Source organism: Cydia amplana, chromosome Z (assembly GCF_948474715.1).
Source record: "Cydia amplana chromosome Z, ilCydAmpl1.1, whole genome shotgun sequence".
Taxonomy (NCBI): domain Eukaryota; kingdom Metazoa; phylum Arthropoda; class Insecta; order Lepidoptera; family Tortricidae; genus Cydia; species Cydia amplana.
Window position 1 is genome coordinate 2,244,618 of NC_086096.1, and position 27,344 is coordinate 2,271,961.

The following is a 27,344-nucleotide window of genomic DNA, read 5'->3' on the forward strand; positions in this document are numbered from 1 at the left end:
TGCAATGCGATTGTTATAGGTACTTATTTAAATTTAGACTTCATATTTTAATTGCTTGGGAATTTTAAGATCGGTGTTAAATAAGTCTTAAAACATCTTTCATAAATTTCATAATTATGGGTTTATTTAAAATATTTGTACTCGTATGTTAGAAATTCCATAATAATGTTTAACATGTTAGATTTTAAAATTGTCTTAAAATAAAATTTTAAAGCATTTTAATAAGAGCGATGTAGGTACATGTTTATTTTGAATATATTGATATTACATACATATATGTAAAGGAGGTAGGTAGGTAAAGATAAAATGGTAGGTACCTATTTACCTACGTAGGTAAATTAAAAAAAAAGCGGCCAAGTGCGAGTCGGAGTCGCCCATGAAGGGTTCCGTATTTAGGCGATTTAAGACGTATAAAAAAAAACTACTTACTAGATCTCGTTCAAACCAATTTTCGGTGGAAGTTTACATGGTAATGTACATCATATATTTTTTTTAGTTTTATCATTCTCTTATTTTAGAAGTTACACGGGGGGGGGACACACATTTTACCACTTTGGAAGTGTCTCTCGCGCAAACTATTCAGTTTAGAAAAAAATGATATTAGAAACCTCAATATCATTTTTGAAGACCTATCCATAGATACCCCACACGTATGGGTTTGATGAAAAAAAAAATTTTGAGTTTCAGTTCGAAGTATAGGGAACCCCAAAAATTTATTGTTTTTTTTTCTATTTTTGTGTGAAAATCTTAATGCGGTTCACAGAATACATCTACTTACCAAGTTTCAACAGTATAGTTCTTATAGTTTCGGAGAAAAGTGGCTGTGACATACGGACGGACAGACAGACGGACAGACGGACAGACGGACAGACAGACAGACATGACGAATCTGTAAGGGTTCCGTTTTTTGCCATTTGGCTACGGAACCCTAAAAACATACTTAAATCACAAAACTTCAACCAGATATGCTAAAGATTAATGAAGTGTTTTTTAAACCATTATGTTGTAATGAAAAATAATAATTAAAAATATATCATTGTATTTTACATTAACCATTTTAATAATTATGCATTTTAAATTATTAAAAAAAGCATATTTATTTAAACTTAAACTAAATGACAGACGAAAACAGCTTTCTTTTTAAAAAATTTTTATTAGACATACAATTAACTTAACAACAAAATATCCATAAAAGTGAGTTTTCATGAAGGCGTAGGTATTCCGGTATTTCTGAAAGGAAAAAACCGGCCAAGTGCGAGTCGGACTCGCGTTCCAAGGGTTCCGTACATTAAGTCCTACTCACGCTTGTCTGCACATTTCTAATAGGTTTTCCTGTTATCTATAGGTAAATAACTACTTTGAGTCAGTTTTAGGGTTCCGTACCCAAAGGGTAAAAATGGGACCGTCCGTCCGTCCGTCCGTCCGTCTGTCACCAGGCTGTATCTCACGAACCGTGATAGCTAGACAGTTGAAATTTTCACAGATGATGTATTTCTGTTGCCGCTATAACAACAAATAATAAAAACAGAATAAAATAAAGATTTAAGTGGGGCTCCCATACAACAAACGTGATTTTTGACCGAAGTTAAGCAACGTCGGGCGGGGTCAGTACTTGGATGGGTGACCGTTTTTTTGCTTGTTTTGCTCTATTTTTTGTTGATGGTGCGGAACCCTCCGTGCGCGAGTCCGACTCACACTTGTTTCAAAATTTTAGACCTCGTAGATTCGGAGATAAAGGGGGGGGGGGGGGTGGTGTTCGGATAGACAGACAGACGCACGAGTGATCCTATAAGGGTTCCGTGGTTTCCTTTTGAGGTACGGAACCCTAAAAACACTAAAAGATCACGGATAATTCCGAAATGGGACTCTTATTAGAACAGAACATGAGTGATATTCGGTTTACGAAATTACCCGAATACACTTTACTCATATCTTATAACTTTATCTTATCTTAAATACATTTAAACGAGCAATTCTTGTGAATAGATATGTCGCAGGGAAATGATCAAAACAGAGATTTGAACAAATCTCTAAGGGATTGATCAAATCACGCAGGATGTTAAAATGGCGAATCCATATCATCATTTCCCTAGAAAAATTCAGTCATTTGACCAAATCACTGACTCCGTTTAGTGAAAAGACAAAATCGGCCAATAAACGCGAAGCGCTTTTTCATTTCACTAGATTTGTTTAGGAATTTGACAAAATCCCTAACCACGACAGTAAGTTGACGAAACGAACTCAAAAAGTCAACTAGTTTTATCATTTCGCTAAACAGGTTTAGTGAAATGATCAAGTCTCAAGTGGAAGATGGTACCTATATGGTGATTTGATTAAATCTCTGAACGGTTTAATGAAATGACGAAAGCAAGTACAAAATAAATACAACAGTTTACTCTCTACAGTTAAGCGATTTGATCAAATCTCTGACTCGATTAAGTGAAATGGTAAAATAAAATGTCAATGTGTAAGTATCAAAGTTGTTTAGAAAAGAATGAAGAAAGAGATTTGATTAAATCGCTTAACTGTAGAGAGTAAACTGTTGTATTTATTCTGTACTTGCTTTCGTCATTTCACTAAACCGTTCAGAGATTTAATCAAATCACCATATAGGTACCATCTTCCACTTGAGACTTTATCATTTCACTAAACCTGTTTAGCGAAATGATAAAACTAGTTGACTTTTTGAGTTCGTTTCGTCAACTTACTACCGTGGTTAGGGATTTTGTCAAATTCCTAAACAAATCTAGTGAAATGAAAAAGCGCTTCGCGTTTATTGGCCGATTTTGTCTTTTCACTAAACTGAGTCAGTGATTTGGTCAAATGACTGAATTTTTCTAGGGAAATGATGATATGGATTCGCCATTTTAACATCCTGCGTGATTTGATCAGCATATCCCTTAGAGATTTGTTCAAATCTCTGTTTTGATCATTTCCCTGCGACAGATATATAGGCTAGGTATAGGTATTTATTTATATATTTCGGGGATTTCTGAAACAAAATTTTATAGGGATTTTCAAGGGTGTTTATGAGTTTTTGTATGTTTTCCGAGCAATGCTCGGTCTTCCATATAAATAGTCTATTATTCTCCAAAAACTTGAAATGTAAACAAAATATTGTACAATGAGGCAGTCGCCGTAACAAAACTTGGTATAAATAAAACACTTGGTACTTTCCAGGACAATGAACGACCATTTTGTTAGGACTAGGTATAATACGTTGGGAATACTCCAACAATTCTATAGCCCTTGTTCATATTTAAATAACAAGTTACTTAAGTACCAGAATATATGAAAATATGGTGATTTTCTCAGCCAACTTTAGTGTTACTTAGACTTAATCCGTGTTTAGGACCAAAACGTAAAAATCTAAATCCATTTACCTACCGTGAAATGGGGTGAGTAGGGTTTGCGGGGAGAGTTGGGTTATGAATGGGGAGAGAAGGAATGAAAAGGGGTTGAGATGGGATTTTAAGGCTACTGCTACAAAAATAAAGTATTCCAATTTAAATAGGAGCTATAGTAATAGTCATAATAAAAAAAATCGATCCAACAATCTTCCAAAATCACCTTTGTATGAAAACCCAACTCACCCCAAATACGAGGGACTACGGGGTGAGGTGGGATTTCCTGTTTATCGTCAAATTTATGAAATGAAACTATACAAAATAAAATTAGAATTAAAATACAAACGTCCGGAGCACTTATTATATACCTACACCATTCAGTTTGCATAGGAATGTAAAAATAAAATGTTCTCGAGGTTTGAATGGCAGTTTTGCGCCTACTCACCCCATTTTACGGTACCAAAGTGACCAGATCAGATATTACACATGTACACGACCTTTTAGCCATAACTTAGGCGTTATTTCATATTTGTAGGTATTTAATCGTATCGATATTTTTCCCTTGATAGGTAATATTTTGGGCTTTTATAATTAAAGTTATAAAACTTGCATTTTAAATTTTGTTTGAGGCATTCATTACTGTTTATTGCGAGTTCATACATTTGCCACCTTAATGTGTAAACTAGGTGTAGGTCCCAATGTGAAGGCCAGCCGCACTTACAAGGAAAGGTACCCAACTGTCCGGCCCCGATTTGATTTATTTTTATATATGTTATAGAGTAGTCTAAAATAACAGATACGTATTATTTTAGCTGCCCATACTCAACCTACTGGGAGAAATTGGCCTCCAAAGTACTGAAAAGTGAGAAAACGCTCTAACTTCTGTAGACAGTTTTGTTTAAGCAAATTGCTAATTAATTACTGGTTTGATTATATGTTAGTCTAATATCATTTTTAGGGTTCCATACCCAAAGGGTAAAAAACGGGACCCTATTACTAAGACTTCGCTGTCCGTCCGTCCGTCCGTCTGTCTGTCACCAGGCTGTATCTCATGAACCGCGATAGCTAGACAGTTGAAATTTTCACAAATGATGTATCTCTGTTGCCGCTATAATGACAAATACTAAAAATAAAATAAAATAAATATTTAAGGGGGGCTCCCATACAACAAACACGATTTTTTTGCTCTATTTTTTGTTGATGTTGCGGAACCCTCCGTGCGCGAGTCCGACTCGCACTTGGCCGGTTTTTGGACTACCTACTCTGTATAGGTATCATAATAAAAATAAATTAAATCGGAGTAGGACAGTTTGGTACCCTTCCTTGTTATCCGAATATGTACTTGCCCGTACTGAATTATTTAGATCTAGTTGAATAAAATAACGGCTTAGCCTAGTCGGTAGTGCCCCTGCCTACGAAGCTGGACGTCCCAGGTTCGAAACCCGGTAAGGACATTTTTATTTGTGTGTTCATTACGAATTTGTTCCTGATGAGATATAGTACAAGCTTTGCTTAGTTTGGGGCTAGATCTCTGTGTAACATTGTCCACATTTTTTTTAAAGCGACATTATTTAAGAAACCGTATTTATATTTATGATGTAATTTTGTCCACGTCCACGTTAATATACAGTATTTAGGACAAAGTAATTTCGTTACAAAAAATGGAAGCCATTATACGACAAAATGTAGAACCTCAGAAAACGGTACCCAACCAAATTAGGCATTTATGCCAAAAATACTTTTGCTTGTGTTTTTCATAGGTGAGTTTGCATACCAAAGTTTCTGCAACTTTTTGGGGGATTAAGGCAACTTTTAATATTATCTCTGTCAGTTCGATCTCGGTAAACAACAAGTGTGAATTTTAAATTTAATGGGCATTTAGGTTACCCCAATTGGGTTAAAGTTACCTTCGAAGTCGGGATAATATTGAAAATGGAAAATAAATATATTAAACCAGAAGCACTGTAAATATCTAGTTTTAGTATATATTAGATTATATTTTATATTTTATGTTTCTTTTTGTTCTTCATTGTTATTTTATATAATTATTTGTGTTATTTTGCATGCCAGTTGCTGGTAAAATGTGGTGATTCCTGTGTTTCATCTATATAACCAACTCATGCGCTACATTTTACGCAGAATAAATGATTTACTTACTTACTTGCACTTCATACTTTAAAACCAGAACAACTTCATACTTTAACATCACTTTCCCTGCAGCAATGCTTATCAACACACGACGACTGGTCTGGCCTAGTGGTGACCCTGTGAAGCCGCGGTCCTGGGTTCGAATCCCGGTAAGGGCATTAATTTGTGTGACGAGCGCAGATATTTGTTCCTGAGTCTTGGGTATTCATTTATCAAGGCATCTTGCTAACTGTTACAGTAGACAGTGTTTTTAGTTTCGTAGGTAGGTATCCAAAATTACCCAATTTCAAAGTTATCCCAATGCCGCTTAATTGGGCCATTTTTTTTGTTGTTGTTTTTTCATTTTTCTCAGATTTTGATAAAATTTGGTGGATGAGTTACGGAAAACGCATGGAATTTTCAGTAACTAAGTGGGAATTTTCATACTTTTTTTGTCCCCAATTTGGATTTCGTGATGATTCCGACCAGAATAACGAGCTTTTCAAACCTGCTTTTCAAACAAGCTTTTCAAATCTTCCAAAAATATAAAAGCGATAAAAAATAAAATAAAAAATGGACCATTAGCATTATCCCATGTGTATGAAATTATTAAACCACAAAAACATGGTATTTGCAATTCGCAATCAATTTTATCAATTTAGCATCTTAGGCAAATGAGTTTACGATTGAGCCAAATACCAAATAAATTAATCTAAATCCTACCTGGTACGTAATACCTATTTACCTATAAATGTTATTAAGAGAAATCCAATTTCTTACAGATAAATATGTAATGAAGAAATCTCGGTGAATAAATACAAAAAATCCAATAACGCCACTATTCTGATTTAATATTTGAAGCAAATAACATATTTATTCAGTAAGTAAACTTCAATATTTGTAATAATACCTACTTAGATAACACTTGAACAAAGTTCAACCGTTTACTTATTAATAAATTGAATTAGAAGAGAAATTACAAGATAAATTACAAAATAAAACCTAAAGTTGCCTGGGGCATCGTTCCCAGGAGGACGCTTGCTGCGTTTCCCCGCTGGATTGTCAGACTTAACCGCTGAGCGAAATATTCGCCCGTTTACTTAATAATGTATAATTTATTATATTAAATTTCAAACACAATATTCAAATCATTTTAAAAATTTGGCAGCTAAATATCATTTTTAGTGTTCCGTGCAAAACTTTCTTCACGGAACACTTATATCACTTCTGTATTGAAAATCGGTTTTTCTCAGAGACCGTTTGACGTAGATAGCTAAAATTGGGAACAGTTATAGCAATTACCACCACCAAAATTAATTAATTATTTACAAGGGGACGGTATATGACGTTTTCGATTTAGAGCTCACTTTGTGCAATCAATTTTTTCAAGAAATGTTTAATAACTGCATTAAATTATACGTAAATTTGTTCACGAAGAAGCCGTGTACCGGCTCTTCACGGCATAATATTTTTTATTTGCTGTAATTCTCTACAAATCGTCACTAAAAGTATCCAAAAATCAAAATATGGAGTTCCGTTTGAGCAACACGTATTACAGTTTTGCCTTTAACGGTAATTGAGTTGTTGTGTGATTTTGAAAGCTAGATAACTAAACTAGCAAATTATTACCTACTTATATTTTTACTCACAAATACAACACAGAAATTCAATCCCAAATGTAAACTTTCGTACAATTTCCATACATTGACGACATCACTCAAAATTCTTCTTCGAGTCAGATGGCCGCTGGCCTTGGATCGAAGCAGACGTGTAGGTACGTCGTTGTAGCTCGTTTTTGACATTATTTAGACATTTCATCATATACGCATACGAAAATGTATACCAGTAGATAAATTGTATTTCAAAAAATAGGGTAAATAAATTTATTTAAAATTTGATTTGTTGTTATTTACAGGTCGTAACGATCGAAAACAGCAGTAAACTATCCTAAAACAATACGATTACAATTGAATTTAAGTAACTTGTTCCTTCAAAACCCGCTTAAAATGAAAAAAGTTTAAAGACTCGTTTTACTGATTGGGATTGATTTTCATTATGCTGGTATCAATTTTACGTCATTAAAAAAAAGTATATGACTTCTGTACGTCAATGACATTTGATGTCAATTGTAATCTTGTATTTACGTTAGAGAATATTATATATTCATTTAAATATTACTTACCTATTAATACGAAGCGTAATTCGTTTAATACCTGAAAGTCTTAGTGTCTACACCTACTTTGTTGCCGTTCGTTCCGTCTATATGTGTGCGATTACGTGCTGTTCTCAATAATCAAGAAACAAGCCATAATCTTCAAGAATAAAATAACAGCAAGACCAGCATTTAGTACTAACTAGTTTTTGCGGATTTGGAGACAAGAGATGAAGCTTACAGGCTAATACCGCTGCGGTCTGGTTATTGTTATGTGTATATATCGAGTATTATATAAATTTACTATAAAATAACAATGTTTTATTTCAATGACATTATGTGCGTAGGTATGTATGTTTCGGTGATTATAAGAATTTTGTCCACACAATAATTGTGCAAAGCAGAGACTGCATCATGCTTTCTTTACGGTATAAGCGGTATGGTACCGTTATTATTTATCAATACCGGTTCGTTTTGAAGGTAAAACTATACCGGTTGAAATACAAAGTACGGTACCGGTATAAAATTACAGCAGGGACAACCATTTTTATAGGTGTACAGTCAGCTGCAGAGAAAAGGTACGACCAGATAGATAATTGTATGCAGGGGTGGTACCTTTTCTCTGCAGCTAGCTGTACCTAAACCATCATTGACCGAGCGTTGGCGAAGGTCTCCGTTTCAACTTGGGCAAAAATGCTTTCGTATGTCCGAATTCTTCTCCTTTGCATATCACATTTCTCAACTGATTCTCGTGAAAATTTGGTAGTCCGATATAATTATTCGGTTTCTTTTTTTTTGAACAATTTAAAATAGGCAGAAATAGTCATAAAGGACTTAAGCGCCAGTAGGGTCTGTGACACTTAAGACCACTGCGATTATTAGGTACTTACTGGCCCCTATTTCACCACGACCACGGTGACAGGTGCGACAGTTGTCGACATCACTGTTGCTGACGTCACAGGCCTCCATAGGCTACGGTAACCGCTTACCATCGGACGGGCGATGTGCTTGTTTGCCACCAACATTTTAATAAATAAATAAATAAACTCCATTATATTGCCACTAAAAAATTCTTATTTTGCGAAGCTAATGACAATTGTCACAAGAAACACGGCAACTGTATCGAAATTGCGACACAGAACTCATTTCCTGTCAAGACTTACCGAAAATTCTTTGAAAAATCTTGTGACAATTGTCACAAGATTTTTTCGCGAGAGAAATGTCTGTTTTATCCGATATAATAAAGTTTTTTTTAATATCAGGTACAATGACGGTGGCAAACACGAATACGGCCCGCCCGATGGTAAGCGGTAACTGTATTATTAAATTGTACAACGGGACTTAATCGCGTATCTAAGTTTTAAGATTTACCTCCGACGTTTCGAGGACGGCGTTGTCCCCGTGGTCTCGGAGAAGACTGGCTTAAGTTGACATCAGCATCTTCTAACCGCGCGAGTTTTTCGAACTACCCGCACTTGGTCTTGTTTATCCGCTTGAACGTTTTGCGGTTCCGTTGTACAATTTAATAATGTGTAAAAATCGTGAAAGTTTAAATCAGTGTTAGCGGTAACTGTAGTCCATGGATGCCTATGGCGTCAATAACAGTGATGTTTTTGTCGTACCTGTCACCGTGGTGAAATAGGGGCCAGATTACGCCGCGCCGCGTGGAACGTGAGGTGCATTGGGGTAAATGCATACCATTCACTCAAGGAAAATAATCTCCCTTATAAGATCACTCGTGTGTCTGCCATTTTGTTAAAGCCAATTTTCACCGTAACTACTGGACTAGTTCAATTGAAATTTCGTACACATATGTCAAGTAAGGAAGTAGTAAGTCGGTGATCCGAAGATGAGTAACGTAAATAAATGAACTTTTAACTTTGCGGCGATTTTTGGTATCATGTGACATATCAGATATAATACATAATTATAAGTAGGTGAGCAAAAATGTACCATAACCTAACTCAGAATTGTATTACATAAATACATATACAAAAAATAGTTCAACGCCAAAAGATTAATGGAAGACCTATGTCCTATAATAGGTGAGTTGGTCTTAAACAAAAAATATGCAATAAAAATGTGTAACTGTGGAACCCATAGTGAATCCTACTCGTACATGATCGGTTTTTATATTATGTACCTATAAGATATTTTCTACTTTATACTTTATAAGTGTACCTACATAATATTTACTTATAAGCAGTTGTCACGTAAAATAATTGTAGATTTTTTTGGAAGTATGTGTCACATCATCATCATCTTCCTCGCGTTGTCCCGGCATTTTGACACGGCTCATGGGAGCCTGGGGTCCGCTTGGCAATTAATCCCATAAATTGGCGTGGGCACTAATTTTTATGAAAGCGACTGCCATCTGACCTTCCAACCCATAGGGGGTAAACTAGGCTCTTATTGGGATTAGTCCGGTTTTCTCACGATGTTTTCCTTCACCGAAAAGCGACTGGTAAATATCAAATGATATTTCGTACATAAGTTCCGAAAAACTCATTGGTACGAGCCGGAATTGCAATTCGCACGCTCTTACCGCTAGGCCTCCAGCGATTTTTTTGAAGTATGTATAGCACAAAAAAAATATTTAGAAATGTAACATTTAAGGTAGGTAATTAAAATACGGTATAAACATTATTGGAGAAGACTTGGAGGAAGTGTCATAGGGATCTACATTCGATGCGTGGAAAACAAGTTCTTTTGTCTAATTATAATCCATCGGCAAACACGCGAGCGCATAAAACGAAAATCATTTTTTTTTCACTCCCTAAAACTCCCTTAACCTAATAACAGTAAAACAAAAAATAAAATATAGAGGGTTACCAACCAGCCAAAGAATTGTAAGTAGATATATGCACTTATCCCAACGCACCTCACGTTCTACTCTGCACGGGGTTCATTGCCGCTCCTACCGCCGTAAGTAACTATCAACACCTACATTATCAAGGCTACGATCGAAGATAATCGCTTCAGCACTGAAATAATACCGGTGGAATACCGGTATAATATTTTTTATTTTAATTGTATTAATTTAATAGTGAAACAAAAGGCGAATATACCACATAAAAGTAAATCGGTAAAGATATTAGGGGTACATTAGCCAACACTGTTTCCATATATTTTCAAATTTTATTTTGTCCGCCTTAATTAAATTTTGCACCCTGCCGGAACTTTATTTATTTAAATTCTCATTTAATTGATTTTGAGCCTTATGAAAAGTCGTATAGAGTAGTAAATAAAATTTTACATCTGACTTAATGACATCTGGTTTTATTCGGTTTAACTTTAGAAAACGCGTATCTCGACAAAGCCATAATGTAGAAAATTGTCAACAACCAAATGAATTATTAGAATTTAAATACGTCACGTGTGACATGAACAGACAAGGAAAGCAAGATTAAATGTATTGTTTCTCTTTCTTCTTTCAATGGAACGCTTTTCCTAAAAGGAGGCCACTAAACTCAAAACGCTATCTTAAAAAAAACTTGATGGGTCAGTGACCTGTCCCAGTAAAGTGAGGTAGTGTGCGTGAAGTGCGCTTGTGTGTGAAATGGGGTAAATTGACAGAATCTGAAAATTTACCCACCTCTACCGTCACCTTAAGGGAGCGCCGCCGGTAAGAACGTGCGACTTTCAATCCGGAGGTCGCGGGTTCAAACCCCGGCTCCTACCAATGAGTTCTTCGGAACTGAAATATGTACGAAATATCATTTGATATTTACCAGTCGCTTACGGTGAAGGAAACCATAGTGAGGAAACCGGACTTAAATAAGGCCTAGCTTACCCTCTGGGTTGGAAGGTCAGATGGATTTCGCTTTCGTAAAAACTGGTGCTACGCCAATTCCTGGAATTAGTTGCCAAGCGGACCCCAGGCTCCCATGAGCCTTGGCAAAAGTGCCTGGATACCGCGAGGAAGACGATGAATTGAATAGTTACCTATATTGTTACACCTTTTGAGTACCAAAAGCATTAAAAAAACTGAAGATTTCGCGTGAAATTTCAGTTTAAGTATCTACTTTCGAATGTAAATAAAATTAGTGTCAAGCGTGCTTCGGGGCCAACGAAGTGTATAATTTAGATGATAGTCCTACTTTAGAGAGTTCTGCAAATTAAGTAGGTAGTTCACTGCTAAGTCACTTTTGTGTCCGTTTTGCCCTAGGGTGTACTTAACTTTGCCCTAGGGGGTAACTTTGACCATTGAGTTACATAATCCATACGAATTTTTACACGTTTTAATCAAGGGCACACTTTTTTCTCCTAATAGGACCAAAACTCAAAAAAGCAGGTCAAGTGCAAGTCGGACTCGCGTTCCAAGGGTTCCGTACATTACCCAATTTTTAATAATGTATTTACATGTCTTTGTATGGGATTTTTTAAAGACATGTATAAAACATGTGTCTTTAAAAAATCCCGTAGGGGTTGGATCAAAAACTAAGTAATTAAGTCTGACTCACGCTTAACTGCACATTGATTTATTAAATAAAGAAATAAAGAAAGTTCTAATAGGTTTTCCTGTCAGCTATAGGTAAAGAATTATATGTATTGTGTATTGTTTTCAAAATTTTAGACCCAGTAGTTTCGGAGATAAAGGGGGGTAGGTCGGACAGACAGACAGACAGGCGCACGAGTGATCCTATAAGTTCCGTTTTTTTCCTTTTGAGGTATGGAACCCTAAAAAGTACCAAATTTGAAAAGTATACTGAACATTATTTTCATAAAATGTCCAAAAAACAATTTTTTTCGAGTTGCAGTTAAAAACAATATTCTGAAATATATTTTTATTAATATCGAGGCTTTGTGCCACGAAATATTTTCATTGGTTTACACTACGCTGAGCACAAAATCGATTAATTACCAACACTTTGTGAGTTTTTAGGATTCCTTATATTTATTAAAAGATACTCTCACTGGATAAATATTTTGTATCGTCTACCTCAGGTCTACCTTCATCGAGCTTTAAGGTAAACGTATACTAGTACTCGACGCGCTAACGCTCATTAGATGGCACGCTGCTGTCATCTCTATTGACCATGACTTAAGTTTCAAGATGACATGTACTGGTACCGCGTCGAGCACCAGTACGTTTACCTTATTAAGAACATTTTTACACAAATTGTCTACGCCCCACGGTTAGCTCTTGAGCTTACCTGAGAGGCTTGTTGTTGTGGGTACTCAGACAACGATATATATAACATATAAATACTTAAAAATATCTGGGAGACCGAGCTTTGCTTGGAAAACATATAAAACTCAAAAATTAGCGTTTTCCCAGAGATAATGCCTAGCTAGATCGATTTTGCGCCCCCGAAAACCCCTATATATATAGATATGTAGCAAATTTCATCGAAATCGTTAGAGCCGTTTCCGAGATCACAGAAATATATATGTATAAATAAATAAATAAAAAACCATTGCTCGTTTAAAGGTAGGTATAACAAGAATTGCTCGTTTAAAGGTATAACGATACATAGAAAACAACCATGACTCAGGAACAAATATCTGTGTCATCACACAAAATAAATGCCGTTACCGGGATTCAAACCCCGGACCATCGGCTTCATGGGCAGGTCACTGTCCACTAGGCCGGTCTGGTCGTTAATAATTGAAGAAATATGTTTTTATGGGTTATTCCCACTAGTTACCACCAAGTTGTTACCAGTGGTAACTACTAGTGTCCGACCGAAGGTTCGGTTTCGGTTTCGGTTTCGGCCAGTTTCGGCCAAAAAATCATGTTTCGGCCGTAGTTTCGGTTTCGGCCAAAAAACGGCCGAACCTTTCGGCCGGGCCGAAACATACGCAATGGTACTTCGTTCTATTAAACTAAACTATGTGACAAAGACCAAAAGTTGTGGAACAAGTAGGACAACAATATTAATACATATCAAATACATATGTCATATATAATGATTTATGTATACAGAAATTAATCGGTTTATTATTAAACACAATTCCACTAATGATGGGGCCACTGAACGGTCGACGCAGTCTTAAGAGGCTGTCAATACCTAAAACGCGCATACTGTCTAATTGTATCGTAGTAAATGAGATAGCACTGTCGCATGTTACTGGGCCTGGGCAAGGGAATAATAAGAAAACTCATCATCTTCCTCGCGTTAACCCAGCATTTTGGCCACGGCTCATGGGAGCATGGGGACCACTTGACAACTAATCCCAAGAATTGGCGTCGGCACTAGTTTTTACGAAAGCGACTGCCATCAGACTGACCTTCCAATCCAGAGGGTAAAGTAGGCTTTATCGGGCTAGTCCGGCTTCCTCAATGGTAAATATCAAATGATATTTCGTACATAAGTTCCGAAAAACTCATTGGTACGAGCCGGGGTTTGTAGTGTTTGTACCTGCGACCTTTGGATTGAAAGTCGCACGCTCTTACTCACCGCTAGGCCACCAGCGCTCAAGGGAATAATAAGAAAACTATTGAAATAAAAATAAAAGTGGATTATTTGTGTAATATTACTCGTTAGCGGTTTAGGTATAAGTAAATGTTTTGACAAATTGATTTTAATTTCAGACATATAAGTCAAGAAATAAAGACATTAGAACCGTTTAATAGTGATTTTAAGACCAATCTTTGCAATTATTTTCTATAGAGCCGATGTCGTTCAATCATGTATCGAGTGCGGCCACGGTCTTAAAATATAATAAATATGAACATAGGTATAAATCTTTTTTTTGCTTTACTAAATCAAATAGTTTTTCTTAAAAGGGGCTACCTGCGGTTTTCATCGATTTTTGACAAGTTTTGAATCGTATCTCCTACTTTCGCACTACAGATAGATTTTTATAAGACAAACGGCTATCGGTTCTTCAATCTTTATCTCCATTATTGTCTACCGGATTTTGAAAGAAATTGATACTATTTTATGATTTTTTGAAACATTGTCTAAAATAGCACTTTTGTCGTATCTAGATTGCTGTGAAGTATATTACTTATACGAAATCTACATATTTGGGTTCGTCTTTGACGTGTCGTAAAACGTGTCCAAAAGTTATGGCCAGTAAACCAGTTTTTTGGCCTTAAATTGTTCAACTTTGATGCCAAATATCTCGAAGACAATTAACTTTGAAGTAAATATGGAATACTATATTGCTTAAAGCCGTTGCGGTTAATGTGATAAGCTACAAAAAATATAAGAAAACTAAGGGATTCAGATCGAAGGTCATTGGCGTGGCGGAGCCCCTTAAGTAACATCAATTTCAAGGACATTGGGTGTTGACAGCCCCTTAATACGAGTTTAAAAGCGGTTTTATGACATTTTTTCAACGATTTTAACAAGTCTTCAAAAGTTTCGGTTTCGGTTTCGGTTTCGGCCGAAACTAGAGCCAAAGCCGAACATTCGGTTTCGGTTTCGGTTTCGGCAAAAAAACATGTTTCGGTCGGACACTAATAACTACCTACTAGGAATTTTTCCCCACCTTTTACCACTGGTAAATGGTTGGACCAAACCGAGTTGGTGGAAACTACTGGGAAATTTTTCCCAGTAGTTACCACCAAAATATTGTTAGAGTTAAATACTAATAAAACAGTATAGTATAAATATAGAGTAATTTTGAATTACCGAATAAAATCACTTGAATAAAATAATCTAAATGGATTATTAAATTATCCTTACATATATTATAGTTTTTGTACTAGTACCGGTTAAACTGTTTTAATATTTTTGGCCACTTTTAAGGCACTTTACTAAAACACTAATCGACTTATAATTATTTATTAAATCACTCTATATTTATCCTATAATACTATTTATACTGTTTTTATTAGTATTTAACTCTAACAAAATATTGGTCGTAACTACTGGGAATATTTTTGGTAAAAGGTGGGAAGAAAATTCCCAGTAGTTACCACTGGCAACAACTTGGTGGTAACTAGTGGGAATAACCCGTTTTTATTTTACCGTATTTTTATGAATAAAATATTAGGTACATTTGTTAATAAACTAATGTGCAATATTTCAAAAGATGTTTACAAACATTTCAAGTGACAGCTACCTACTCCAAAAAAAATGAACTGTCATTGGGACCATCATTATATCATCATCATTAAACACGACAAGTTTCGGTAGTTGATAGTACTTTTTATATTTCCTCCACTGTACCTATTTAATTAGTTACACTGGCGGTGATAATGATAACGCTCTATCATCGTTAGCACTAATTAACGAATAACTTATTACAAGACATTTCGTTGTCTAAAGTTAGGGTCAGACCGACGGCGAGTAACAGTGACCGAGTTATTAAATTTATAGCTTTACATCTTTTTTAAATTTGGGAATTTTTATGTTATTTCTACTAAGAATCATGACCTATTTCAAGCGTAATGCGAGAAAAGAAGTGTCCTAGGATTTATATTTTCATTCCGTTTCCATTTTTCATACACTTTGTAGGTATGACGGTAAAAGCAAATAACGGAAAATTTTGATAAATTTTTGATGAATGAATCAATAACATCAATTTATTTACAGAATGTTAATCCATCAATTTATTTATCTATCTGTAGAATGTTAATCGGACATTTTGTACGGAAACCGCGGTTGAAAGGGTACATTTGTTTTGGTCGATGTTCCAGTAGGGTGACCAAAGCAATAACTGAAGCCGAGACAAAGTCCCTGATTTCAGTACAACATTATATTATTATCGCTTACCATCAGGTGATCCGTCTGCTCGTTTGCCTCTTATATCATAAAAATAATATTAAGGCTAAGACGGGCCGAACTCACTCTATGTTGTTTGAGAAGCGCTTTTATAGTAGTTATAGTTGGTCAAGCAAATCTTGTCAGATCAAAAAAAGACGGCAAATTTAAAAAATGCAGGCGTGAAGGGTTATCGTCCCATAGAAAATTTGAATTTCGCACCTTTTTCTACTGACAAGATTTGCTTGACCAACTATATTTGTTAGGTATGAAATCACATGTTTCACGTGCGAGTTTAAAGTAAGTACAGTCAACAGCAGAAGTTGCTAAACGGGCGTGGTGATCAAAATTACTTTGACACGCCCTTAGTATCTTACAAATAAAGTCGCGTCAAGATCATTTTGAACACCTCGCCCGCTTAGCAACTTCTGCTGCTGTCTAGGTAACTACTTGCAGCTAAATTATGTTTTTATCATGAACATGAATCTAGTATTTTAACTGGATCTGGCATGAGGGGTGGGGGAAATAACCGAACGGGATAGTCTTATGTATCTTTCAGTAGGAGTAGCAGCGACAGCGCTATTATTGTTTGTGTCAGTCTCAAATTTTTTTTTATTCCCCACCGTAAATTTAGTATGTATTATGGTGGGCAACAAATAAATTCAACCAATCATAGTGTCGCATTGCCTATGTTTTGTCCCTCACGGAGGCACGCTTATACCACTTCTATAGGACCCTACCTTCTATGGTTTTTATTAGGGTTCCGTACCCAAAGGGTAAAAACGGGACCCTATTACTAAAACTCCGCTGTCCGTCCGTCCGTCCGTCTGTCACCAGGCTGTATCTCACGAACCGTGATAGCTAGACAGTTGAAGTTTTCACAGATGATGTATTTCTGTTGCCGTTATAACAACAAATACTAAAAACAGAATAAAATAAAGATTTAAGTGGGGCTCCCATACAACAAACGTGATTTTTGACCGAAGTTAAGCAACGTCGGGCGGGGTCAGTACTTGGATGGGTGACCGTTTTTTTGCTTGTTTTGCTCTATTTTTTCTTGATGGTGCGGAACCCTCCGTGCGCGAGGCCGACTCGCACTTGGCCGGTTTTTGTTTCATGTCAAAATTAATCCTTTTCGTAATCGTATACCGGCCGCAGCTAAATAATAAAAAAAAAGGAAAATATCCCTGAAAAGTCCTGAAGCTTGGTAACCGGCTTAGTTCACCGCAGCATAAAATGTATGTCAATAAATATTAAAAGCCTTCAATATTCATAGCATTTATTTTTAAACGGAACCGGGGCTTCACCAATAATATATGTGACGTTATCTATGAAAAGGGACCCTATTGTCGATGTCGATCATGCCCCATATATTGTTGTGTTGCAAGCCCTCGTTATCGATGTTGAAATTCATTGAAAATCAGGATGCTTAGCCAACATGCCAACGCTCTGTAGTGTAGCGTACGGAAACTGCACGGATTTTCATGTGGTTTTCACCTATTAATAGAGTGATTCTTGAGGAAGGTTTTGGTTTTGTAAAGGTTTTGTGTAAATTCGTTGAACTACCCGTGCGAAGTCGGGGCGGGTCGCTAGGGCATTATAAAACTTAAAATAATCTTATAAATATGTCATGCGGTATGGTGCCCAGAAGACTGGCAGCGTTACCTCGTTGGACGGCCAGACTTAGTCTCTGGTCGAAGTAGCTGCCAACCCTCGGGTCACCATAACGCATGACATATTTACAAGACGCTCGGAAATGTCTCTGTATAGGGATTTCGTCCCTGGGCCATTTTTTTTTAAGTTGTCCCCTACACTTTTTTTTAATTTGTGAATTTCTATGTTATTTTTACTCATAATCACGAGCTCTTTCTATCCTAATAGAAGAAAAAAAGTATCCCAAGATTTTTTCCCATTCCGTTACCATTTTTCATAGGCTTTGTATGGCGGTCACGTAATGGAAAGATCGAAAAATGCATGGAAATTATGGGACACTTTTTCTCCTATTTTTCTTTTTTATCATATCAAAAGAGCTCATGATTCTGAGAAATTACATAAAAAATCCCAATTTTGAAAAACTGTAGAAGACAACTTTAAATAAAATTGCCCCCTACGGTCCCACTTACATTGAATTTTGAATTTTGGAGCAAAGTAGGCACATTTTACGGTAACATCGAAATCGGGCCCTCAGTTGAGTCAGTACCTAATGAATTGAATTTAGAAATAGAATCTATCGATCTGAGCCATAAGTAATTCCAATAGCTATAAAATATTCACGTGAACTTGTAATAGGTTTCTCCACCAACACATACAATGCTTATAGGCCATATTATACCTAATATATAATATGGAGGAATTAGTAATTTAGGTAGCTATTATTTTATGCAATCTGGGTATTATTGATTCCCCATACAAACTTCGACCCCTCTTTTCATCCCCTTAAAGGGTAATTTATTGAATGAAAACTACCCTTTGTCCTTCCCCGGGACTCAAACTATCTATACCAAATTTCAACTAAATCGTGCGCCGGTGCTACACCGCCGCGCGGGCGGGACCGTTCCTAATATCGGCAAAGTTTGCATCCCTTTAAGGGATGATTTCTGGGATAAAAACTATCCTATTTCCTTCCTCGGGACTCAACCAATCTCTATACAAAATCTCATCTAAATCGGTTCAGCGGTTTAAGCGTGAAGAGGTAACAGACAGACTTCTTTTTATTATGATACTATGGATTTATAATTTTAGATAGTTCTCTTTGGCGCATTGCTAGTTCACGCTTCGTGAAATTATATGCAGCGAACTATTAGTAACTAATTACTCAGCCAATCATCACCTCCCTATGGACTGTTATGAACCTGAGATAGCTAGCGCTTAGAACTGGAACTCTATTACTTAACTTAGACATAAGACTCAAATTCCAACGATTGAATGGTGAGATCTGACTGGTCTCCGTAAAGTTTGCGTCCGCTAGTGTTGTGTTAGTATGCACTTGAGTCATGAGTACGAGTCTCTGTATCGAGTTCTTGACTGTTTGAAGAACTCTTTCCCAGACCGTGTTTGACTTTTGAGTAGTTTAACCCTTTAAACTCCAATAACACCTAAAGTCGTCGTTACTGTCGTGCCCACCGCGCCAAGGGCAACTAATAGGCGTTATGGCGGACGCTGTCTAAGTAACCTAGTAACACTTATTTCAAGTAAGGTTTACATAAAAGCTTGTAATTAGCTCACTTGCGCCCGTTATCTTGGCGTGTAAGTGTCGTTTTTGTTCACAAGTTTAAGAGGAAAAGGGTTGAAGTCACGTGACCGCTTCACCATACAAACTTTGTCCCCATTTTCCTCTCTGGAGAATCACAGTTATATAATAGTACATTTCAATGCAAGTGTGAAAAGTGTGTTACTATTTACGAGTCCCGAGATGTAAAGTAAAGACACGGGACAAGTAAATCATTACACTTTCACACGTACATTGAACGACGTAAAAATCACAATAAAATAAATATTGGTTACATGATGAGTATATATTAACACTTACAGTTACGAATTTTCGCTTTAACTGAAATGATATTGTATACCTAATTATAAATATTTTATTAAAATTTAATGTAGGTACACAACTACGCCCCTTCGTTTGATTTTTTCCTACCTATTTGTATGGAATTGGTTTCATCGTCATACCACGCAAAGTCGCAGGTAAAGCTAGTGTAATATAAAAGAACTCGAGTTTCGATATGACTAGAGTCGAAATAAAATCGAGTCCAAAAGATGACTACAAAGACTCGAGTACAACACTATTAATATCTCCGATTCACCGGTGTTCGGTTGTCGATTAGAATTAGACCCCTGAGATTGCTGAAATAGTTCAAACTTACTATAGACCTCCAAACAAAGACGTAAGACTCAAATTTCAATACAGACAAATGCGTCTAGTCTTGGTTGGAAAAGGTTTCATAGACCGCGTATACGGGGTGACATTTATAACGTGATCAAAAGAAACACAAGTCCTTGTTAGATAATAAAATTTAATTTAAAATTATTATTTAAATAATTTACATTGGAAATAAAAGTCTCACAGTTGAATTTAAGGTTGACTACATACGAGCGTCTACTCGTACAATCTATCAATGATATTGCAATACCGAAATTCAAGAACCGATATCGAAATAACAGATATTCGTTATACTTTGATTATTGCGAATATTTCGACGTAAGATATATTTATAACGAATATAATGAATAAAAATAAAAAGTCTTTTAGAACCCTTAGCTTGTAATGCATATTAAACTTTACACTTACATGTACAGTCGCCAGCAATAATATGTTAATCTTTGAAGGCCGCAAAAATATGTTACACGCTCTTATGGCTCTACAAATAGGATCGTGTCAAATATTTTTGCGGCCTTCGTTGTGTAACATATTATTGCAAACGACTGTACCTATGTTAGAAATTGTATTAACTAATCAAAATATCCCGTTGAATAATTACATAGAATAAAAAAGTCATTGTTGAAATAGCGGTTTAACAAAAAAATGTTAATAGGTATTTGTAAGATTCAATGTATATTTTTATGAAAAAATGCGTCCCGCCGAGTTTTTTGCGCCGGTGTCTTGGGTAGGGTTAGGGTCAGAAACGGTAGTACCTAGTAATTTACATTCATAAGCGCATCGTAAAATGCCTTGATTAGAAAATAAAGACGTTCACTTTCACTTGCGTCCATCTCATATTCCATCCTGTACGAGTATGTCTGTTCAGACGTTTCGCTTATGAGGATTAAAAATGGCGACATATTGTCTTGTATCAATCCATCACAGATATGATAAATAACATTGGAATAGACATCCATTAATTAGAGGGGCGGTATTCAATTTCAATAATAGTATTAGTAAGTATGCTTATAGTATATAATTATAACGTATATTAAGGATGACTCACGTTATTAGACCGGGCCGTGTCCGGGCCGGAGCTTCCGGAGCTTCGTTTTCTATGGAAAGCATCACGTGATAATATATCATCTGTCATAGAAAAGTAAGCTCCGGAAGCTCCGGCCCGGACACGGCCCGGTCGGCCCTGTCCTTTACTCTGGATAATATAGTTTATTTATAAAACATCAATAAATCAACCAAGTCACAGGGTTGACATGCCATACTATGGAAGTTATTTGAGTACACAGATCTACATATAATGTTCAAGATTGCCTGTAAAATATCGAAAGTGTCATTGAAAGTATTGAATTCAGAAATTATTTGTGAAATATTGCGTAAACTGTACTTTTGTAACAGTTTATTCTATGATTTTATGTGTAAATTCCTTAGATAAGTAAATTGAAAATATTTTGGCGTAGACTCTAATTTCTGTGTATTCAAGTATTTACGACTTGATTTACACTGGGACCAATTTTCCGCGACCACGACCAGTGAATCCTGGGTCGAAGAGCGAAAATAAAAGTAACAAAATATATTTGTATCCTAACACAGGCCTAATTTTGAGCTTACCGCGGGCGGAACTTATTCGATACGTGTAGTAAATAGTAATGTATTTAAATATTAACTTGAGATAAACATTTGTATTCTTTGGCAGCCCTTCATCGGGTCTCGAGGGTATAGAAATCAATAGATATAGCGACAATATGCGGCGTCGACTCCGCATTGCGTCACTGAGCATACCCGCCAGTAGTGGTTCACGTTTGTATGGGACAAATTCAAATTCTAGCTAGTAGATGTCACCCACTTATTTTGTTACACTGATTATGTTGATCAAATACGCCAAGTTAGTAACTTTATCTCAACTACAAGGGGGTGTATATGAACAGAATAATTAAGTGTAACAAGATATGGGGGTGCCCCATCGGAAAAAAAAAGATTTTTTGAACCACCCTAACCAGCCATTTATGTACCTATGGCATTCTTTAAATGTGTCGATTTTTAGACAGAAAGGTTAGAATCTGAGATAAGTCTGAATGGAATTTGCAAAGTGTAGCAATGTCACCATTAAGGTCTTTATCATTCACTTTCTTGTAATAAAATCGCTGCTACATTCACAGGTCTCTACATAATAAATATGAATCCCATCAAAAACATTACATGTAAAAAGGTGCAAGTCTCGCAACGCTTTTACTACAAAAAAGTTTTGAGATGTAATGTGCAACCAATTCGGTTATTTTAATCAGTGCCAGGGGGTGTTAAAACCGTATCAATAAGATATCTTTAATTTGTAATACGTATAATGACTTGGCTATGGTGACGTAAAGAGTATATTCTATCTATAGTATTATAATTGGAATAACAGCACAAAAAAAATTGATAAACCCATTTACTGGACACTTATAAGTCTGAAATAAATGCATTTTATTTTATTTATTTATTTTTTATTTACAATTAATTATCACTAATCCTATCGTAGAAAATATAAAGCAGGCGTATCGGCGCGATTCGAACTTTAAGATACGTCAAATATTACATCTGGATACGATATGTCTTACGTCAGTGTCAAAAGTGACGTTTTTGTTTGAAGAAATCGTATCTTCGCAATATTTGACGTATGTTAAAGTTCGAATCGGGCCGTATGACACGAAATGCCGCGATATGTCGGCCGGCGTTAAATTTCGTCATTTCGTAACTCGTACGTACCTAACCCCCGCGAGCCGTGCCAAAACTGATAAGCGCTTGATTTACGGCAGCTGCAGGGTTAAGCCTGCAACACAGATCTATTGTACTAGATGGAGTGTAAGCGAGCCTGCTAATTCTTATTCAGTTTAGATTCAACTGAAAAAGTTGACCATTTTGTCCCTATAAATAATATTATGCGAGTACGACCACTAATGTACGAGCGAGATACATAGAACTTGACGACCGGTCTGGCCTAGTGGGTAGTGACCCCGCCTGTGAAACCGCGTTCCTGGGTTCGAATCCCGGTAACGGCATTTATTTGTGTGATGAGCACAGATACTTGTTCCTGAGTCATAGTTGTTTTCTATGTATTAAAGTATTTGTATATTATATTATATATATCGTTGTCTGCGTACCCACACCACAAGCCTTCTTGAGCGTGGGGCTTAGTAAAGTGTATAAATGTCCTATAATATATATTTTTTATAGAAAGTAAGTTACGTTCTCGATATCGTTTATGTCAGTGCCAAACTGGTGGTAGCCACACTGATCACTATAATATTCCCTCTCTAAAGTTCTCGGCAACTTGATAAAACGTTGAAAAGATAGTGACAGACGGACGGCACCATTTTCTTTCGTTGAGTTTAGATTTCCCGAGGGAAAATCTCTATCAAATAGATAACAGGAGCGTCATGGTGAATTATAAACACGGACGAGTGAATTTAACTAGAAATATATTTTAGCTCGGTGTGTATGTCGGCGGCCGTTCGTTAAATCAGGCCGATCGTAAAGTTGCCGTGTAATGTTTTGACATATTTTTCTCGGTGACTCTCGGTGACATTATATAACCCGTCTGTCACTTACTATTACTTATTATTACTCTAGTAGAGTAAGCCATACCAAACAATGATATTGTCGCAATCACAACCAAAAAGTCGTAAGCGCCTTAAAAATTCATGGCGCTTACGCGTTTAGGTCTCGAGATTCACGCTCCGCTTCTATGGTTTGTTGTCAAAACAACATCAACTCATGCCGCAAAATACTGGCTCTCTGTGCCGGTTCTAATAGGTACTAGTTCAATGACTGTCAGAGCGTCGCGCGGCATTGTATTTATATCGGAGCATCGTTAACAAAGTAATCGCAAACGTAAACGCCATCGACAATAAGGACCCATTTCATAGATAACGTCACAAATGCCTTTAAAAACAAGATTCCTTAGTGTAAATCGGCAATATAATGTTTCGATAACTGATAAGATCAATAGACGATTTATCGCTGATGATAATACCTATCTTGTTAATTTGTTTAGGTACTTACATAATTTTTACCAATATTAGGTCAGTAGTGCACATTTCATTCGATAGCGTGAAGCGGGTTCGCGTTTGCGTTGTCTATTTTTGTATGGGATTTCGAACAGCGCGCCAAGCGGGACCTTTTGGTAACTCAGAATTCATAATCCCATAAGTGTTCCTTCTTCTGTGAGAAATGGTCAAAAATATGCCCAGTAAAACAATCATCAGCTATTAACGCCGATAAAAAGTTATACTACACGAAAAAAAGGCGTTTGTACGGGACAGCCCATGGAATGCTTCAGGGCGTTCGCTAGATGGCGCGGGTGCACGGAGCGGGCGCACGCACGCGGGTGCCATTGTAGGTAAATAGCTCGCGTAAATAACGCTCATACCTATTATTTTTCGTTAACCCGCTCCGTGCAACCGCGCCAGCTAGCGGACGCCCTGAAGCATTCCATGGGCTGTCCCGTTCAAACGCATTTATTTCGTGTAGTATAACTTCTTTTCAGCTGCTGCTATAGGGTTTGCAAGATCCGTCAATTTATCGGATCCGGATATTTCGGATATTACAATTTGACGGATCCGGATATCCGGATAATTCGGATAATACGGATCTGTATAAAGAAAGGTGACGAAATTTACAACTTACATACAACGAACAGCTAGTAAAATGTAAAATGTTCATATTTTAGTTAATTATAATTATTATTATCTCAAAACGATATAAATAAGTATAATAATATATTCAGTGTAGTCTTAATTAGGTATTCCTATTAATAATATTAATATTATGCATTTTTCTTTTAGGAGGCCGCGTAGTCGATTTGTAACCGAAAACGCCAAAAATGAAATAATTAAAGCAAATTTATTTCTATACATCTGCTCAGAAGAATTAATTCTAAAGGTGGCTAAAAACACCGCTTTAACTTCGGCGTTTTTTCTTAAATTTACCATTATAAGCTCACAAAATAGAAAATGGAGAAAAAGTTACATTTATGTACTTTTATTATTTTATACCTGTGTGATGTGATATAATTATACTATTAAAAAACGTACTTACTTTACCTTGGTAAAATAGCTATACCTTCAGTCGTTAGATTGAGAAAAATGGCTTAGAAAAAGTATATAACTCATTTATTCAGTCCCCATTACAACAATCTTCCATTATAGGTATGTATAAAACTTATATAAATCCAGTTAATTACTGCAAAATAATGTAAAATTACCTTAAAAGTTTCGCGAAATAAAGAAATTTGGGCTACAGCTTCTTAATAACGAGAAAAAAATATCAATATTACTTACTCGGTTAGCAGCACATCAAGCACATGTTATTTATGTTAACAGAAGACTGGGAACCGACACGATAACACAAAAAAGTCACGATAACACAACAACATTTAGTTTAAAACATACAAATAATTACCCTTATTCCAGTCAGAAGGCATGCAGGTAGCTAATTTTAAGACTGTTACTGTTACTACTGTTTAGTTTAAGCAATATTTGTATTTATTTTATGACGTTATCGCGTACCAATAACGCGACCAATGCAATATTTAACGGATCCGTGAGATCCGAAATATCCGGATCCTATGAGACGCTGGATCCAGATCTTAGATTTGACGGATATCCGGATATTTCGGATATCCGGATATCCGGATCTCAAACCCTATGCTGCTAGCTAGCTGGCGCGGTTGCACGAAGCGGGTTAGCGAAAAATAATAGGTCTGAGCAATGCTAACTGGCGCGGACGCGTGCGATGGATTTTACCTACAACCATCCTACGTAACCTACAATGGCACCCGCGTGCGTTCGCCCGCTTCGTGCACCCGCGCCATCTAGCGGACAACCCTCATACATCCCGTCGCAGGTGCCGCTCAGGGTGTCTAGTCAAGGTGACAATCATTTGCACTACGACAACGAAAAACGAAACGCTTTGTCTCTTCCAGATTACTGCGAAAGTGACAGTTGCGTTTCGTTCGCTACGGACCGCATGAATGTCATGTTGGCTACGCACCCTTTTGTTGTAGGTAGTTAGGTGATTTGTGTAATACACAATCTTATCAGATTAGTATCACCTTGTCTTTAAACATATTAACCGAATGTAACACGATACAGCCGCGATAACGATTCGATAATGATCGATAGTGCAGATAACATCTTAGTAATTTGTCACGCGAATTGCCAAATTAATGGAATGACTTTAGGGGCCCGATTCGGATTTTAAAATAGACATCTGTTAGATATCTTTTAGACATCGCCAAGATACGATAACGATATGTTTATGATCTAACCTGTCAAATTTGACATTTGCGCGATTCTGCAGATACTCTTGAACGATTTCCACAAGATATGGCTTAGAGATCCAATTCACATCTAATAGATACCTAACTCTATCTAACGTAAAAGTGATATTGGTTGCTCGAATTGCGCTGCAAAAGAGAACTAGTTGAAATCTAAACTATAACGTACCTATCTAGAATGGATCTAGTGCGTGTCGTCTCTTGTGAATATCTTGAAGTTCGAATACGGCAGTAGGACTCGTACGCCATCTTAAAAAGAAAAGGGACCTCGGAAAGGGATATTGACGTCATGGAACATATTTGTACATAATTTGATCTACATATATTGATCATGTATATATTTAGCTATGCCCCTATCTACGTTTGACTTTTTTTTGTTTTTCAATTAGGTATTATAAAGATTTAGAAGCGACAAACAGGTTTCATACAAATTTTCAAAAGACCCTTTTATATTGAAGTAAAAATCGAAAATAATCGTAGTTTATATTTAAATTTCATTTATTTTATTTTCTGTAGGTAGTTATTGCAAATAAAATATTTTAATAATTTGCTACATACTTGCAAAATATCATTTTTATGGATTCGTCATGTCTGTCTGTCTGTCTGTCCGTCCGTATGTCACAGCCACTTTATTCCGAAACTATAAGAACTATAGGTACTGTTGAAACTTGGTAAGTTAGATGTATTCTGTGAACCTCATTAAGATATTTAAGATTTTCATACAAAAATAGAAAAAAAAAACATTAAATTTTGGGGGTCCCCCATACTTAGAACTGAAACTCAAAAAAAATTTTTTCATCAAAACCATACGTGTGGGGTATCTATGGATAGGTCTTCAAAAATGATATTGAGGTTTTTAATATCA

General features: G+C 36.3%; 1 protein-coding gene across 1 annotated transcript in view; it reads left to right on the top strand.

Moving 5' to 3' along the window:
* LOC134660882 (adenylate cyclase type 6-like) overlaps nucleotides 1-27,344 on the top strand; it is a 284,528-nt gene that overhangs the window by 39,970 nt on the left and 217,214 nt on the right. The gene's annotated exons all lie outside the window — the stretch shown is intronic.